A 16,728-nucleotide genomic window follows, 5' to 3' on the forward strand; every position below is an offset into this window, starting at 1 on the left:
AAATAAACCAGATCTGCTAACTAAGGCATTCCATTAAGTGAGTCTGGCTCAGTTATTTTTATTGAAGAAGTAATTAACATTGCACATTGCAGGGACCTATTCAGGTCTCTATTAGAGATTTTTGATTACAGTGTTAATTTGACAGTATCAGATAAAGAACACATTAATCTAATTAAGGGAAGGTTAACTGTGAAAGCAGACTGTATGACCAGAACAAGGAAACCCAGCAGGGTATTTTCTGGGCATTTCTGCTTAAAAGAGTTGTAATTTTTTTATTCAAAAGGGTAATGACCAAAACTCTCATATTATTCATGTAGCATTAAAAAGAAAGACTTGTTAAGAGGATTTACTAGCAAGACAGTTTAAGAACGATAATATGTATAATCTAACTATATGTATGGGGGTTGACCAAATGCTTTTAAGCTCTATAATTATAATGATTCTTCACCATAAGTACACTTAGAGTTTGATTCACTGTGTACATTTGTATGGTCAGAGAATATTAAAACTAAAATATACCTTAAAAACTGCAGGCCATGCTTTATACATGACAAATTTAGACCTAGAAAAGAAAAATGACCTGATCAAGATAAAAAATATATTTGACAGTATTATTTTGCTTTGCATTTAAAATTTTATTATTCTTTGATGAACAAAAAAGGAAAAAAAAAAAGAGAGAGAGAGAGAAATGAAAAGGAAAGGAAAATTGATACCTAAAGACCAAAGTCACATAGTTCAAACTTGTACCCTACAGGAAACTTCCCCATGACACAGTCAATGAGACTGTGATTAAAACTACTCATAAACCAGAGTTTCCATCTTGACTCAGTGTAAACGAATTGACTAGCATCCATAAGGACACAGGTTCAATCCCTGGCCTCTTTCAGTGGGTTAAGGATCCGGTTTTTCTCTGAGCTCTGGTATAGGTTGCAGACGCGGCTTGGATCTGGCATGGCTGTGGCGTAGGCCAGCAGCTACAGCTCTAGTTTGATCCCTAGACTGGGGACCTCCATATGCCATGGGTAGAGCCCTAAAAAGACAAAAAAAAAATTTAAAAAACTGTACATGAACCTCACTTCCATTACTAGGTAACTCTAATTGCAAGAAAGTTCTTTATACTGATATAAAAACTTAGCTGCCTTTACTTCTTCCTTTCATCTTCTATTTTCTATGAAAAGTATTGATACCTCCTTCAACCATTCCTTTTACGACATGAGTTTCAAATATTTCATCCTCTGATATCTTCTCCCAACATATCAATAAAATATTTCATCTTTCATTTTGATGCCTAGAGTTAAATGCAATGTGACAAATGGTGCCTGGATGGTACCATAAATATGTGGAAAAGCAATTATCTCTTGGCCTGACCATTGCACTTTTGGTTTTTTAACTATGCCTTTTGAATGTTTTTAATTGCCCTTGTGAAACAAAGCCTGAAGGTATTTTTCACAGTGACAAGTATAAATAGGGGGCTCTTATACCGATTTTTAAATTATTTTGTTTATTTTTGTCATGTTTAAGTCAAGATTGATAGGATTAAACATATCTGCTATCCTCATCACATAAACATCAGAACATTACTAGTTTGGATTATTGGAGTTGCTCAAGAAAGTCATGATGATTTTTTAAAAAATAAGACTTTTAAGTTCATAATGACTCAAAAATAAAAGAAGCAGTATAAAATCAATTATAAGGTAGTTTTATATATATATATATATATATATATATATCATAATTTATATTTCTCCCTAAAATTCTATATAGTAATCAATATAAAGCATAAATATTCTATCCTAGTTTTAGCCATACTTATCACTTCACTTTTATATATACAAGCTGGAAATGATTAACTCTCAATATTGCTATAAACTTTAAGTTGCTCTTTAAAAAAAAGTCTTAATTAAAAAAAAAATCCTGCCTTACAAAAAAAATTTTTTTCAAACGACTGTGGATTTTAGGAGAATATATATATATTCATACTCAGGTTATATGTTATGATGTTATATTTTGACTATCTAACTATATAGAATTGAATGCCACTAACATGGGTATATTTTTAAATCTATGTGGCCTTAGTTTAGAGATCAGGTGGGAAGTAACTGACTACATCTAAATCTGCTAAGTAATGGACTAGAAGGAAAAAATTTCTCTAAGAAGTTTAGGAAAAATTGAATGGAATAGAGTTATAAACAGAGACTTGTTTATTTGAGTTCTCTCTCTCCTCTTGGTGAGTCTGGCCAGAGGTTTGTCAATTTTGTTTACCCTTTCAAATAAGCAATTCTTGGTTTTATTGATTTTTTCTATTATTGTTTTGTATTTCTATTTTATTGATTTCCTCTGAGATCTTTATGATTTCCTTCCTTCAGCTGACTTTAAGTTTTGTTTGTTCTTCTTTTTCTAATTCTTTTAGATGGTAGGTTAAGTTGTCAATTTGAGATTTTTCTTCCTTTTTAAGGAAAGCCTGTATGACTGCAAACTTCCCTCTAAGCCCTGCTTTTGCAACATACCATAGATTTTGAATGGTTGTGTTTTCATTATCATTTTTCTTGAGGTATTTTTTTAATTTCCCCTTTGATTTCCTCATTGACCCATTTGTTTTTAGTATCATGTTGTTTAACCCCCATTTAGTCAGGTTTTTTTTTTTTTTCATTTTTTTTTCCTGTTGTTGATTTCTAGTTTCATGGCATTATGGTCAGAGAAGATACTTGAAATAATTTCTGTACTCTTAAATTTGTTGAGGTTGGTTTTGTGCCTATGCCAGAGGTGCCCTGCCCTCTGAGTGTCAGCACCTGTACAGGGGAAGATATTCTTATGGCAGCCCACCTCTCCTCCTCTCCTCTTCCCCAACAATGGCACCTTGCTTCTCCTGTGGGCCCAGACCTCTTCCCAGTTCCCTCAGCTGTGTTGCTCAGCTCCCCAGCCCATGGCACACCAGTCCCTAGCCCCTCAGGATGTCTCCACAAAGTGAACCCCAGTTTTCTCCCTGAAACTGACCCCTGGAGCCTGAGTCTCAGCTCCCAGCCTCCACCCAAGCGTTGCAGGCTGTGGTGTCCAGGGGCAGTAGTACAGATGGTCTATGTAGCTCTCAGTCTGCTTTGCCCTCTTCCCTCTAGCTGCTGTGCTTTTCTCTGTGACTTTGAGGTCCCTCCATCTCAGCTGAACTCCATCTATTAGGTGGCTTCTCAGTATGTGGTTTCCTTTCCTTGTTAAGCTCCCTCTTAGGAGTGGTAGTCCCATCCTGATTCTTTCTCTCTCTCTCTTTTTTCCTTTTGTTCTTTCCAGTCATGTGGAGGATTTCTTGCCTTTTTTGGAGGTTTAATGTCTTCTGCCAGTGTTCAGTAGATATTCTGTGCAAATTGTTCTGCATATAGATTTTTTTTAAAATGTGTTTGTGGGAGAAGGTGAGCACCATGTCTTACTCCTCCACCATTTTGACCCTTCCCCTCCACTAGTTTTATAATACCATACATGATGTGAGTTATCTGAGTTACTAACTACTCTGTAGATGACCCTAAAGCCATGATGCTTGTTTTTATCCCCACTGAGAATTATCCTTAACACCTACCAAATGGTATAGCCTCTAAAAATAGTTAAGTAATAAATATATGACTTTCCTAACTTACACTTTGTATTTGCTTTAATCATTGAGATAATCATGAAAAATTGATATGCTTTTATATTTTGTGAGTATTTATTCTATGAACTTTCCTTATAAGACCTATGCCTAGAGATGCTTACATCATTGCTTCTATTAAGGATTTTTCATATGTACACACAATCATCAATAATCCTGAATTTATTACCACTTATAGAAGCTTAATATTCTCCTCATTGACACACTACTTATAATCTCTCTCCCTTTTCTTATAGCAAATACTTCCACAAAAGTCAAATTTGCATCAGCATATGATTTCCATATACTCACAATTCTTTCTCTACTTATAAACTTCAATTTGTCACTCTTATGTATACACTGATTTCTTTAAAATTTAGGACGCCTGGGATCATTATCTTTATTTTTTATCATGATCATTCCCTTTCCTGGAGGAAGAAAGGTTATTCTTTCTAATTCTATATGAAATCAAGAATAATTGCATTCATATTGAGAAGAAAGACCAATAATGATTATAAATACATTTTAATGTGAATATAATTTTATAATCAAAGTTACTCCATTCTACACTAATTTTCCCTTCAGATTTTGTTGGGGAAAGGAATTGATCTGACAGCAAACAAATGCAAAGTTATGGATCTGTGAAAGTTATTAACCTCTCAATGCCCCATTTAGCTTTTTCCATTCTACAAGAATCAATGATAAACACACCTACCCATTTTATTTTTCTCATTAAAGCAGAAAGTTAACACAATGTGAGTGCCTCTTGTTTTGTCTTTCAACTCGATAACGTTTATATTATTCTAAGAAGATGGCCTGACTGCCCTGGAGGTGCCACAATGTGGCAGGTGCTTTTTAAGCTTCCCTGGAGAACTGCACCTATGATGTAGCCAGGCCCATAATCCACTTTAAGTTGTACTTGGTTTGAAAGTACCACAGTCACCAGGCTTCTCCTGAATGGGTTTAATTCCACAAATCCAAATGCTCGTTCATTATAATTCTGGACCATATTTCTTACTACTCTCATCCCCCAGTCAGTAGTTTTAAGACTGTTTTAGAAGTCTGAGGTTGAGAAATGATGAATTTTTGAGCTACTCTCTTCCTGATTGTTTCTCAAGGTTACAAAGAGACCATCAATAAGTGCATATTTATTATATTTGGTACATTCCTTTTTGTCAAATTGTCTTTCCAAAGCTTTTTGTTTTCTAAGCATCCACTTAACAACAGCAGTGAAAGAGTGAAACTGCTTGTTGCCTTCCATTGAAAATTGGGTTTTGGCCCTATGCCAAGCTGCCTGAGCCAGCACTAATAAAATTCACAACTGGAAGAAGACAATCAATTAATCAATACTATAATTTGGAACTGACCATGGTAGTAACACTCACAGCTATTAGACTCAACTGACTAACACCATTTAGAATTAATGAGGTAGCAAGAGCAGGCAAACTGGATTCGTTTAAAGACTTTTCCTCCTAAAATCAAACCGCCCACTCTATTTTGTTATTTTTTTTCTTATTTAGTGATGCCACAGTGAAACCTAATATGAGTAAGAATTTGAAGGACAAATTATCTATCCATTACAGTGATTTTGAACAAAAACATTAATGTAACTTTTAGGTATGGATTTCAGGGAAATAATTCAGTTCAGTGTTAGACTCTTCTAAGAAATCTAAACATATGACTTAAAATTATTTTTCTGATGTTATTTGAGCACTCCTTGATCCAAACTTATATAACAAACTTATGATAAATGCATATTTATCATTTGGATAAATAAATAATCACCTTTTCAAACTGAAGAATTTTAAAATAATTTCCAGAAAAACTTATGGTTCATTTTGTTTTAATTCCACAATAAAATAAATAAATAAATAAAATATAAAAACACACAAGATCTGTGGTGCTTGCAGAATCAGCAAATACCAAATACCTTAGTCCTTTCTGGCAGAACCATCAAATCTTTCAGCTTTTATTGACAAGACAAAGGTTTCCCTAAAGCCATTGGCTGAATGTTTATAATAGATATGTCCTTAAACTAACGAGGAAGTCTGTGCCTTTGTTGGTGTTTCAGTTTTCTTTGGATTGAATTTACTGAGGCTCTGAGCCCTCAGACTTCAGATAACTTTTTAGCATGTATCTAAATGTGAAATCTCAAAAGCTAGTTTAAGGGGGTGAAGCATGGTAATTTTTTGTTTTTCAACTAGAAAACAAAATACAAAAGAATCTCCATTAACTCTGGCAGAAACCAGGAAAGAGGAGTAACATAGTTGTACACTTTATATCACCATATATTTGAGGGATATGATAATCCATGTAAGCACACTCTATAATAGGGACTTAGCTCCACTTTTTAAGTAAAATTATAATTGGTATGTAACATTTTATTAGTTTCAGGTGTATAGCATAATGATTTGATATTTGTAAACATCATGAAATTATTACCACAATAAGTCTAGTTCATTTTTTCTTAATTGGGAATTTCAGTATAGAATTATCCCACTTTAAGCTCCTAATTTTATTATGACAAACTAAAAACATGTACTTGGAATATAATCTTGGGATTTTATTTTCTTTCTAAATACTTGTTGTATATTGATAATAAAAAGGTCACTGAAAAAAATTTAAAGCCCTCTTATAGTATAGAGTCAGAGAGTATATGGTCTAGAGTTGGTTAGAAATCAAGGTAGAATTCTTTCTAGTGTCACCTTTTAATATCTTACCTGTGGTGTATTTTTAATTCTACGCATAAAGTAAGTTTTTAGAAGTTTCATGAAAGTTTTGGATGAGACCAATTAAAGAAAAGCAGAGGGCACTCTAAGATTTTCTAAGAAAATAGTATATAGACAAAATGAGAATATTCATTTAGGTCAATGTAATTTCACATTACTTTCCACTGATAAGAATTCATACATATCAATGGATATGTATAAACATATACATATATACACACATATACATATAATTACACACATATATATGTATACACATACACACATACATGTATATACACATATATACACATTTACATAAATGCATATATATTTACACACATAATTTATAGCACTCAGTGATTGTTTCCATAATAGAAGCATATATTCTAAATAAATGACCCTTCATTAAATGGAACATATGTCAAATTCATTATGCCATTTTTTATTGTGGAGAGACATAGGAAAGCATTCATTTTCATTCTACTTGCCTACACAGGTCAATGAAGAAACAAAACAAATAAAATTTGATTGTAAAAGGTAGAACTTAGATACCTTTAATAGATAAATGCTTTTGCATCTTATTCAACTTTATAGTATATACATCACTATCTTCTCAGAAAATAAGGCTTAAAATTCAAAATAAACTTATTTTGAATTTTTATTAAATCAACTAATGCTTCTAAAGCTTACCAAGTTTAAAAAACAAATATATGGAGGTATCTCATAAAAAAGGGCAATAAAATACTCAAGTCAGTGCAAAAAGACCATTTTATTTTTTTTAGGTTTCTTGTTTACTCATTTCTTTCATTATATTCAATTTCATTTTAAGTAAAAATGCTTTGAGCCAATTTTCAAAAATGTGTATAATAAAATGGGATGTTTTACTTTATCATTATACCATTTTATTCCAAAAAGAACTTAAAGTGGTTTTTGATGTTTCATACAATGCAGTAAAATAAATTTAAAATTGCTAAAAATATAACAAAGAAATAATAAAGACAAGAAACTAAGGTAAAACATGGGAGGTAAAAATTATGTATAAAGTTAAAAAGTAATTTTTTATGCATTTGGTAAATAATTGGGTCAGTCTAGTATGCAGCAGTATTTTGTAGAGGGTCTTTTATAAAATTAAATGTAAATCTAAGCTTTATAGAACAAGGATTAGTCACCTCTTTTGTTTTTAAAGGACTGCATTGTAAATACTGTGGACTTTGTGAATCAAACAGATGCTGCAGCAAGTAATCAACTCTGCCATTTTATTTAATTTATTTATTTATTTTTGTCTTTTGCCTTTTTTCTAGGGCCGCTTCCACGGCATATGGAGCTTCCCAGGCTAGGGCTCTAATTGGAGCTGTAGCCACCAGCCTACACCAGAGCCACAGCAACGCAGGATCTGAGCCGAGACTGCAACATACACCACAGCTCACGGCAAAGCCGTATCCTTAACCCACTGAGCAAGGCCAGGAATTGAACCCGCAACCTCATGGTTCCTAGTCAGATTCGTTAACCGCTGAGCCATGATGGGAACTCTAACTCTGCCATTTTATATGAAAATGGTTGTATAAAAAATTTAAATGAATAAGCATGATGTATAACAATAAAACTAATTACAAAAGGAGTTAGTAGGCCAGATTTAGGCAATAGGTTATGGTTTGCCCAATCCTCTTCCAGAGATTAAAGCAAAGATTGAAAGAGTTAATTACCTGATTTTAAGATAAAAGTCTACTCCAAGGCAGGATAACTTTTCTTGAAACTAAAATGTGACAGGAAGCTCACTAAGGAAAGTGGGCAGTGCCTCTATAATAATTAAAATAGCATGTTTCATATAGCAGCTGGTTGCAGCTCACAAACATCTCTAATGTGAGTATAAAATTCAGCATAAAATCTAATTTTCCTCTTTTGCAGTAGACTGTTGTCTTTATTTTCTAATTGGATATTATACAAATGGCATTTTATGATTTGGTATCTTTATTCTTCTTAAGTTTACTTCACTTTGCTTCTTTTGTCTATCACTGTTATCAAATGGAAAGATCACTCTCCCTACATGGCATGGGAAGAAATGCACCATCCTGCATTGCATTTAAAAAGGTGAAAATCATGTCAGTGTTAAAACATGAGAGAGCATTACTGTGAAACTAGAGAAGGGAATAAGAAAGAAATTACAACCTGATACACAAGAGGGCCATTTACACCAAAAAATGTGTGATGAACATAGTGATATGAAGAGATGTGAGTTGGATTTGGACTCCTTTGTTTTCAATTTCAGGTCCATTCTTTATTCTATATTCTATATTCCTTAACCTCTGTGGGGCTTGGTTTCTTCATCTTTAGAATGAGGATGTTATTAATGCCTTTCTCACTGACTTAGTACAGTGGCACATAGCTGATACTTGGTATTTTACTTAGCTATAGCATATATTCAAGAGTGAGATTCTGGGCTGGGATGGAAGTTTTCAAAAATAGGTGTCTGTCATGCAACTATGTGACTCTTAAGTCTCTCACACTCATGGGTAGATTTTTTGAAGAAGTGTTTTGGAGAAAAGGGTTTTGTGAATATCTTCCTTCCCCCAACACACACACAAACACCCATACCCACATAAACCTAAAAGGGCCTCTGAAAGACCAATTAGAGACCATAATATGTACTCTTTGATTTAGAGAACATAGTGGACAAGTATCTAAGCCAAGCCTAAGTCTATGAAGGAGAAGCTGGCTAACGTGATTGGTTGTAGCAGAAGAAAGGGCTGGTTTGAAGATATTAATGGTGACCCTAGAGTTGGAAGGGCCAGTGGATTCATGAGCATGACCATTTGGAAATACACAGGCAAGGAAGCTGCAGTAGGGTTATTTAAACCTTCCCAAGCAGTTCAGCTCGAGTGGTGAAGGGTTTTGGACACACGGTAGAGACTGACTTCCAAGAGCCACGGGGCTGTAGGAGAGAGAGCTCTCGGGGGCAAAAGAAAGAAAGGATTTCCACAATATTCCATGAATGAACACAAGAGTCACCTTTTGACATCTTCAGAATTCAGAGTACTGAAATTATATCATCTACACAGATTCAGCCAAGTAATGTCTTTTGTGTGGTTTGCCTCTATTTCCTTCCCTCGATTCCATTCCAAAAGAGCCAGAAACCACAGTAAAACAAGATGGGTGGGGAGGAAGAGAAGTGATTTAACATAAAAGCAAACCCAGAGTTTTGACATATTCATGAGATGGGGCATTTTGATAATTGAGTTGAAACTGTAATTTAAAGTCTCCATAGGTTGTTTTAATACCTGAAACTGGACAGAAAAGCAGTTATGTCATCCTGAATTTTTATTCAGGGATAGGATAAGAACTATTCTTTTTATATAAGTATGATAAGAACTATTCTTTAAATGTAAGTATGTAAGTTATTTAAATATAAGGACTATACTTTAAATTTAAGAAAAACTGTAAAGGATCAATAGGGTATAAAAAATACTATTCTGTTAGTACATTTGGTTCTATCATTTTATTTCATAATTTATACCTGTTCATTTCATACATTTGTTTTATCTACATCTATATCTGTGTCAATTAATTGAAATCACATCTAGGACTCTATTTCCTTATGATAAATATCCCCTGCAAATTTCTCATGTGTCCGACATCATAGTAAGAACTGAGGATAAAGAGGAGAATAAAAGATTTCATAAATCTAGTAGGAAAAATGGACATTTCAACAATGATGGGAAGCAAAATAATGTCCATGATTCAAGATGTTTGCATCCTAATCCCCAGAATCTATAAATATATTAGCTTCCATGGCAAAGGGGACTTTGCATATATGATTAAATTAAGGACATTGAGATGGAGAGAGGATTGTGGATTATCAGGGGAACCCAGTTTAATTATCAGAGTCCTTAAAGGAAAAGAGGGAGATGAGAGTCAGATAAGATATAATAATAGAAATAGAGGTGTAAGAGAGAGATTTGAAGATGCTAACTTGTTGCTTTTGAAAATGTAGGAAGAGGCCTGAGCCAAGGGATGTAGGTAGCCTTGAGAAGAGGGGGGAAAGTAAGAAAATTAAAGCTTTCTCAGTTTCCAGAAGGAACAGAGAATTTCTGGCTTATTTTAGACTTCTGACCTGGAATATAATAAATGTGTGCTGTTTTAACCCACAAAATGTGTGGTAATTTGTTACAGCAGCGATAAGAAGCTAATACAATAGGCAACAGCAATAAAACATGAAAGTTTGATAGGAAAGGTACATAAATGTTGAAGTCTTCTTTCAATAGGATTTATTAACTTCATGCAAAAATCCAAGAATGCCTACTTGAGGAAGTGATATATAAACTAGACTAGAAGCATGAATAGGATCAACCAGGGAAGAGGAGTATTGAAGAATATCCCAAAGAAGGGAAATAATTTGTGAAGGCTTAGCAGTTGGCAAATTATCTGACAAATAGGAAGAAGCTCAGTGTGTCTGGACAGCAACATGGAGGAGAACAAATGATGAGGCTTCTGAGTACCCTGTGGTCAGATCATGAAGGATCAAGTCAGTACCACATGTTTTGAAGTTTGGATTTTATCATAAGAGCAATGGGAGGGTTCTGAAGGATTTTAAGCAGGATAATGTCATAATCATTCTCATGGGTGCAGTGTGAGGCATGGAATAAAGGAGAAAGTCATTGAAGAAAGAAAGGCTCATTAAGAACAGGTAGCAACCATTCAGAAAGGTGATGGTATTTGCTGAGACCTGGGTGGTTGCTGTGGGAATAAAGAGAAGTATCCAGAAAACACTTTGACAATAGAATATAAACGATTTGGTGACTTACGAGATGTAAGAAGTGTTCTGGGTTGATGGCAGCATTTAAGTGATAGAGAATTAAATAAGGAGGAGAATTAAATGTGAAAGAGTGATAAGGAGACCACGCATGCATTTCTCAACACATTAGGCTAAATGTATCTATGAAATATATACATGGAAATATTCAGGAAGCACCTGGAAATACAAATATGCACACACACACACATACATACATATACACATACATACACACGTGTGTACATACATACATATACATAAAAACATGTATATGTATGTATGTCTATATATGTGTGTGTTTATATATATGTATATAAAATATATGTATAACTGGAGCCTAAAAAGGAAATCTGTGCTGGATGAGTAGCTTTGGTGGGCATCACTTTATAAATAATATTTGAAGATTTGAGAATAAATTAAGTTACCAATGGATTCCTGGATTATCTTAATAAGTTCTTAACAGTGAGGTGGAAGAAAGGTCTAGAACTGAGCCATGATGGTCATCAATATTTTACAAGCAAAGCAGGAGCAACCTTCAAAGAAAAATAAGAGGCCAGAGAGGAAGGAGGCAATCCAGGAGAGAATTATATCTTCCAAAGCAAGAATATAGAGGTTCATGAGGAAAAGATCCTAACACTATCAGATGCTTCCAAGAAGTCAAGCCAAGTGGCTGAAAAGTGTCCATATTTCACCTTGTGTGAATATTGACAGCCTGTGTGAGGGCAGGTTTAGTGGTATGTCACAAGAAGAAACAACATCAGATGAGGATATTTAGGAAATTGGTATAGAAAATATATAGATAATACTTTCAAAAATGTTGACTGTAAAGAGGAGACAAGAGGGAGTAGGATTTGCAGAAGTAATTTAGATCAGAAAAGTTTCTTTAGTTTGTCTCTCCTTTTTTTAGTGCTGAAAAAATCCATTGCATGATGGGCTTCTGATGTAACTCATCCAGAAGTAAATGAGAAATTCAAGATACAGGTGGATGGAGGGTGGAGAATGTACTGTATTTCTAAGGCATCCAGAGGGGAAGGGTTCCAGAATACAGATAGATGATACATCAGTTACTCAGATGGAAAGTCAGCCCAACAGGAAGAAAGGAAAGATGGATGTAGGTTATATCCTGGACAGTGAGATGTCCAAGAGTTTTCCCCCAGTGGTTTTAAGTAATCTTCTGGATTTGAGAAAGGAGATGGATGAGCTGAAAATCTGAGGGGAGCTGGAAAGGTTTGAAATAGTTTCTTTAGAGAATGGGAATTACATTGTATAATGGAAAGATAATAGGATTCCCAGATACTTTTGAGAGCCAGGATAAGATTAGCCATCATGACTGTCCATTGGCACCGAAATGCCCCTTTGTGTGACATTCTTAAGCAGTGTTCCGCAGAGCTAAGCAGCCTTGGTACATACATAGGAGAAAAAAAAAAAAATGTCACTGTAAGCAGTTTTCTACTACACAAATTTCTGTGCAAAATGACCAAGGCCAGTAGGGCATTGGATTCTGAGATAACTGGCAAGAAAGTAGTTAAAGATCTTCTAAAGGCTAGCCTTCATATTTTCTCCTTTGACAATGCCAAATCACTTCTTAAATTATCCTGTTGCTCTTTTACAATTCAAGACCAAGAATCTCAAAATGAAATGCCTTTTAGGACTCTGCTATAACTTAATAAGCTGGGTCTCATTTCATGAAGGCATAGGAAAATTGAAAGGTCTAACTAATTATGATATATATGTATTTGTGTAGCTTATGTAGTAATGTTACCATTACCATTATGTAATGCTTTACACACTTTCATTCAGAAATAAGTGGAGTATGATCCACAAGCATATATGTATTTATCTTAAACATATTTTAAATGTACCTATAATTTTGCCACAGATGTCAGTGTACAGCTATGTCTTTATCACCAACAGATACAAGGAGAATAATGTGAAATGCTGATATTCTCATTCAGAAGTCTGCGTGAATCTTTAAGTGTGTGCCCCCTCCCCCAGGATTTGATCTTATTTTTTTAATTTCCATTTCTTGAGTTTTGTTATATCTCTAGCCTCTTGTTTTAATTAAAATTAAATTTAAAAATTAAATCTCTACTGCTAAGCTGCCTGGCTCAGAGCCCAAATAAGAACCACGCAGTCTCTTCTCTTCATCTCCTGATCACTTTAGCAAATTAAATGTAAATGGAAGGAAAAGTGTCCTATGTATAGAAAGGAAGAGCTAGCTCTCCAGTTATATTTTATAACCACAAATCCTTTATGCTCTTATAGGGAAAAGGTTAATAGATGAATGTCCTTGCTACTTAGTCTCATTTAAAAATCAGAAAATACACAGAGGTTTTAGTTAACCACCACATGGCAGAGAATAAGTGTGGAGTTGTTATTGAGAAGCAGCTGCCTGAGCAGGGAATATATATTTTCCAATTCCTTTACCTCTAGATGAAGCCATATTACTTATTTGTGCGAATGGAATATGAATGGTAGTGATGAGTGACATTTCCTAGGCAAGATGATTAAGAATCAGGTATGCTTTTCCTCTGATTTCCTTTGTGATCCATCAACTGGAGAAGACTTTATGATTCTTGACAAGATAGAGCCATGAGATGGAAGGAGTCCAACTAAAAGATGACCCCATCTGGTATACCTGCTATAGACTTTGATGGGCGCAAAATATATGTCAAGCCACTGGGAATAATTAAATGGATAGCGCCATGAGTTCCCACTGTGGTGCAGCAGGTTAAGGATCTGGCACTGTCTCTGCAATAACTTGGGTTGCTACTGAAGCATGGGTTCAATCCCTTCCCTAGCACAGTAGATTAAGGATCCAGCATTGCTACAGGTGTGGTGTAGGTTGCAACTATGGCTCAGTTTTGATCCCTGGCCCAGGAACTTTCATATGCTGCAGGTCCTGGCAAAAAAAAAAAAAAGGACATCCCCAAATCTCCTCAGGCATACATGTACTGGCAACCTCCTCGTTATTCCCACAGACAATGTAATCATTTATGTGTTGGTTATAACCATTTTTACAAAGCTTAATTTATTTCTAAGTTCCAGGTTCCTCTTAATTAATGCATACTTATAAACATATGAAAGTATTTTCTTTGTGTCAGACATAAATTTATTCACCTTAAAACTATTTTGGGGAATTTACTGCAAAAATGCAAAGACAAATGTAAATATCTCAGAAGGTAGAGAATGGATTTTTGACACGAAAAATAAGAAAATTACTTTTCCTGCATTCTAAAACAGACTGGAGTTACTTTTATTTGGAACTAGTCTAAAAGCTTGAGAATATAACCATAATAGTTTGTCAAAACTACTTTAAGACATACGCATATCTGAAAAAAAGATTGCTTTTCTCTGAGCTCTTTCAAAATGAGGTATTTGATTCTCCTAGTATATTTTATGAGTAAATAAATGATAATTTTAGATAAATTTTGTCCAGTTCAGAAACGGAAAGCTAAGACCGAAAGCCTTTCCCTCATCTTTTGTAAGACAGCTATTTTAGAGTTTCAAAAAGTAAGAATGGCAGAGTTACAAGGTCTGAGTTGAAAGTTCATCCTCAAGCCTGTATGCAAAGAAGCAGTAGCAGGAGCAAAGACAAAGGCAAGGTTCAGGGAACTTGGGTTCTGCATAATTATGCAAAAAGGAAACGTCCATATTTTAGAGGATTCTGAATGCACTAGTTCAAATAAATTAGTGGTTTTCAAACTGTATGAAATCATAAATAAATTAGTGGTTTGAAATCACAAATAAATTAGTGGTTTTAAAACTGTATGAAATCATATCACCAGAACTACAGTGTAAACACTTGCCCTTACCAAAGGCTTTTGATGCCTGTTGGGGATTATCCATAGATTCAGAACCACCACTGGTTCACACTACACTTTTAAATGAAAAAAAAAAAAAAAAAAAAAAAAAGGTTTCTTCTCAGAATAAATATAGACCTAAGAGTACTGTCCTAGCGTGTAGTGCCACACTAGAAATGCACAATATACTGAGAGGTCCTGAACTGAGAAGCAATCCTGACCATGACTCCACATTGATTTTTCAGTCAAATCAATCAATTTGATTCTGACTACCAATATGTACTATCCAAGTGAGCCACAGAACCATTTCTGAGAACATTATCCTCCAGAGGCTCTTCTTTTCCCTACAGGTGCACCTCCCTCACCAAGTCTGAGCATCTCCTAAATTTTCATATTTTAGGGTAGCTATGCTTATTTAGATGCCATGTCTTTATGATGTGTTTCATCATATTGAGATCCAATTCCTGCACAAGGAGAAATAGGAATATACAATTTTAATTTAAAAAAATAGCACTCCAGTTACTAGATTTGCACATTTAAACAATGAAAAGGCCAATACATTACCCACTCTAAAATCAAAAGAGAAAAGCATTCTGCAGTGCATCTTAGAGTAGACATAAATACTAAGGCAATAATCATTTCGGATTGTACAATAAACTGATATTATTTCTATGTTTCTTAATCCTATTATTTGATTTCAAATCAATCAAACCCTGTTGTATTTCTGTATTGATCAGACTGTACCCAACTGGGAAGACTTAAAAAAAATATCTGTGAGGTCTCATATTGCAAACATTCATACAGACACAAAAGATAGAAAATGAGATGTCTGTTTTTTCAACAGTAAAAACATTATATAATGTGTGCATCTAAATGTAGTGAATTTGATCATTTTACCTAAGAAAACATATTTTCTACTGACAATTTTTTACGGAGTTCCCATCGTGGCTCAACAGAAACGAATCTGACTTGCATCCACGAGGATGCAGGTTCAATCCCTCACCTTGCTCAGTGGGTTAAGGATCCGCATTGCCATGAGCTGTGTTCTAGGTCACAGACACAGCTCAGATCTGAAGTTTCTGTGGCTGTGGCATAGGCCAGAGGCTAGAGCTCCAATTCAGCCCCTAACCTGGGAACCTCCATATGCCACGGGTGCGGCCCTACAAAAAGAGAAAGAAAAATTGTTTATGTTGGCATGAAATATAAAAATATAAATAAACCAAAAGTTATACATAAACCAGAGTAATTTTATTTTTGTTTTGTTCATCTATACCATCCTTTTATTTTTCTGGTTTACTTAGTGCTGTTTTAAAACTGCAGGAGAAAACTGATGCAAAGAGCTGAGACAAACTTTTAGCATATGACTCAGGTTATGCTATAATATTGTGTAACTGTAGCAGCTTAAATGATTCTGTTCCTGTAAAATTCATATGTTGAAGCCCCAATCCCTAATGTGACTGTATTTGGAGATAAGGTCTTTATAGGGGAAATTGAGGTTAAATGAGGTCATAAGAGTAGAGTTCTGATCCAATAGGATAATTGTCCTTATGCAAAGAGACACCGGAGAGTTGGCTTGCTCTCTCTTACTATTTAAGAGTACAGCAAGAAGATGGCCATCCACAGGGCAGAAAGAAAGTTCTTACCCGTAAACAAACCCCGGTAGAAATGTGCTCTTTTACTTTCCAATCTCTGGGAATGTGAGAAAGTAAATTTATGCTCTTGAAGCTCTGGTATTTTGCTATGGAAACCCACACAGACAAACAGTAACAAACAATTCCAAACAATCTCAGTTTATTACAGTGAAAATATTAG

General features: G+C 34.6%; 1 protein-coding gene across 6 annotated transcripts in view; it reads left to right on the plus strand.

Moving 5' to 3' along the window:
- Positions 1-16,728, plus strand: part of PTPRD (protein tyrosine phosphatase, receptor type D) — a 2,180,605-nt gene that overhangs the window by 1,331,661 nt on the left and 832,216 nt on the right. The window lies entirely within an intron of this gene.

The sequence above is a fragment of the Sus scrofa genome, chromosome 1 (assembly GCF_000003025.6).
Source record: "Sus scrofa isolate TJ Tabasco breed Duroc chromosome 1, Sscrofa11.1, whole genome shotgun sequence".
Classification (NCBI taxonomy): Eukaryota; Metazoa; Chordata; class Mammalia; order Artiodactyla; family Suidae; genus Sus; species Sus scrofa.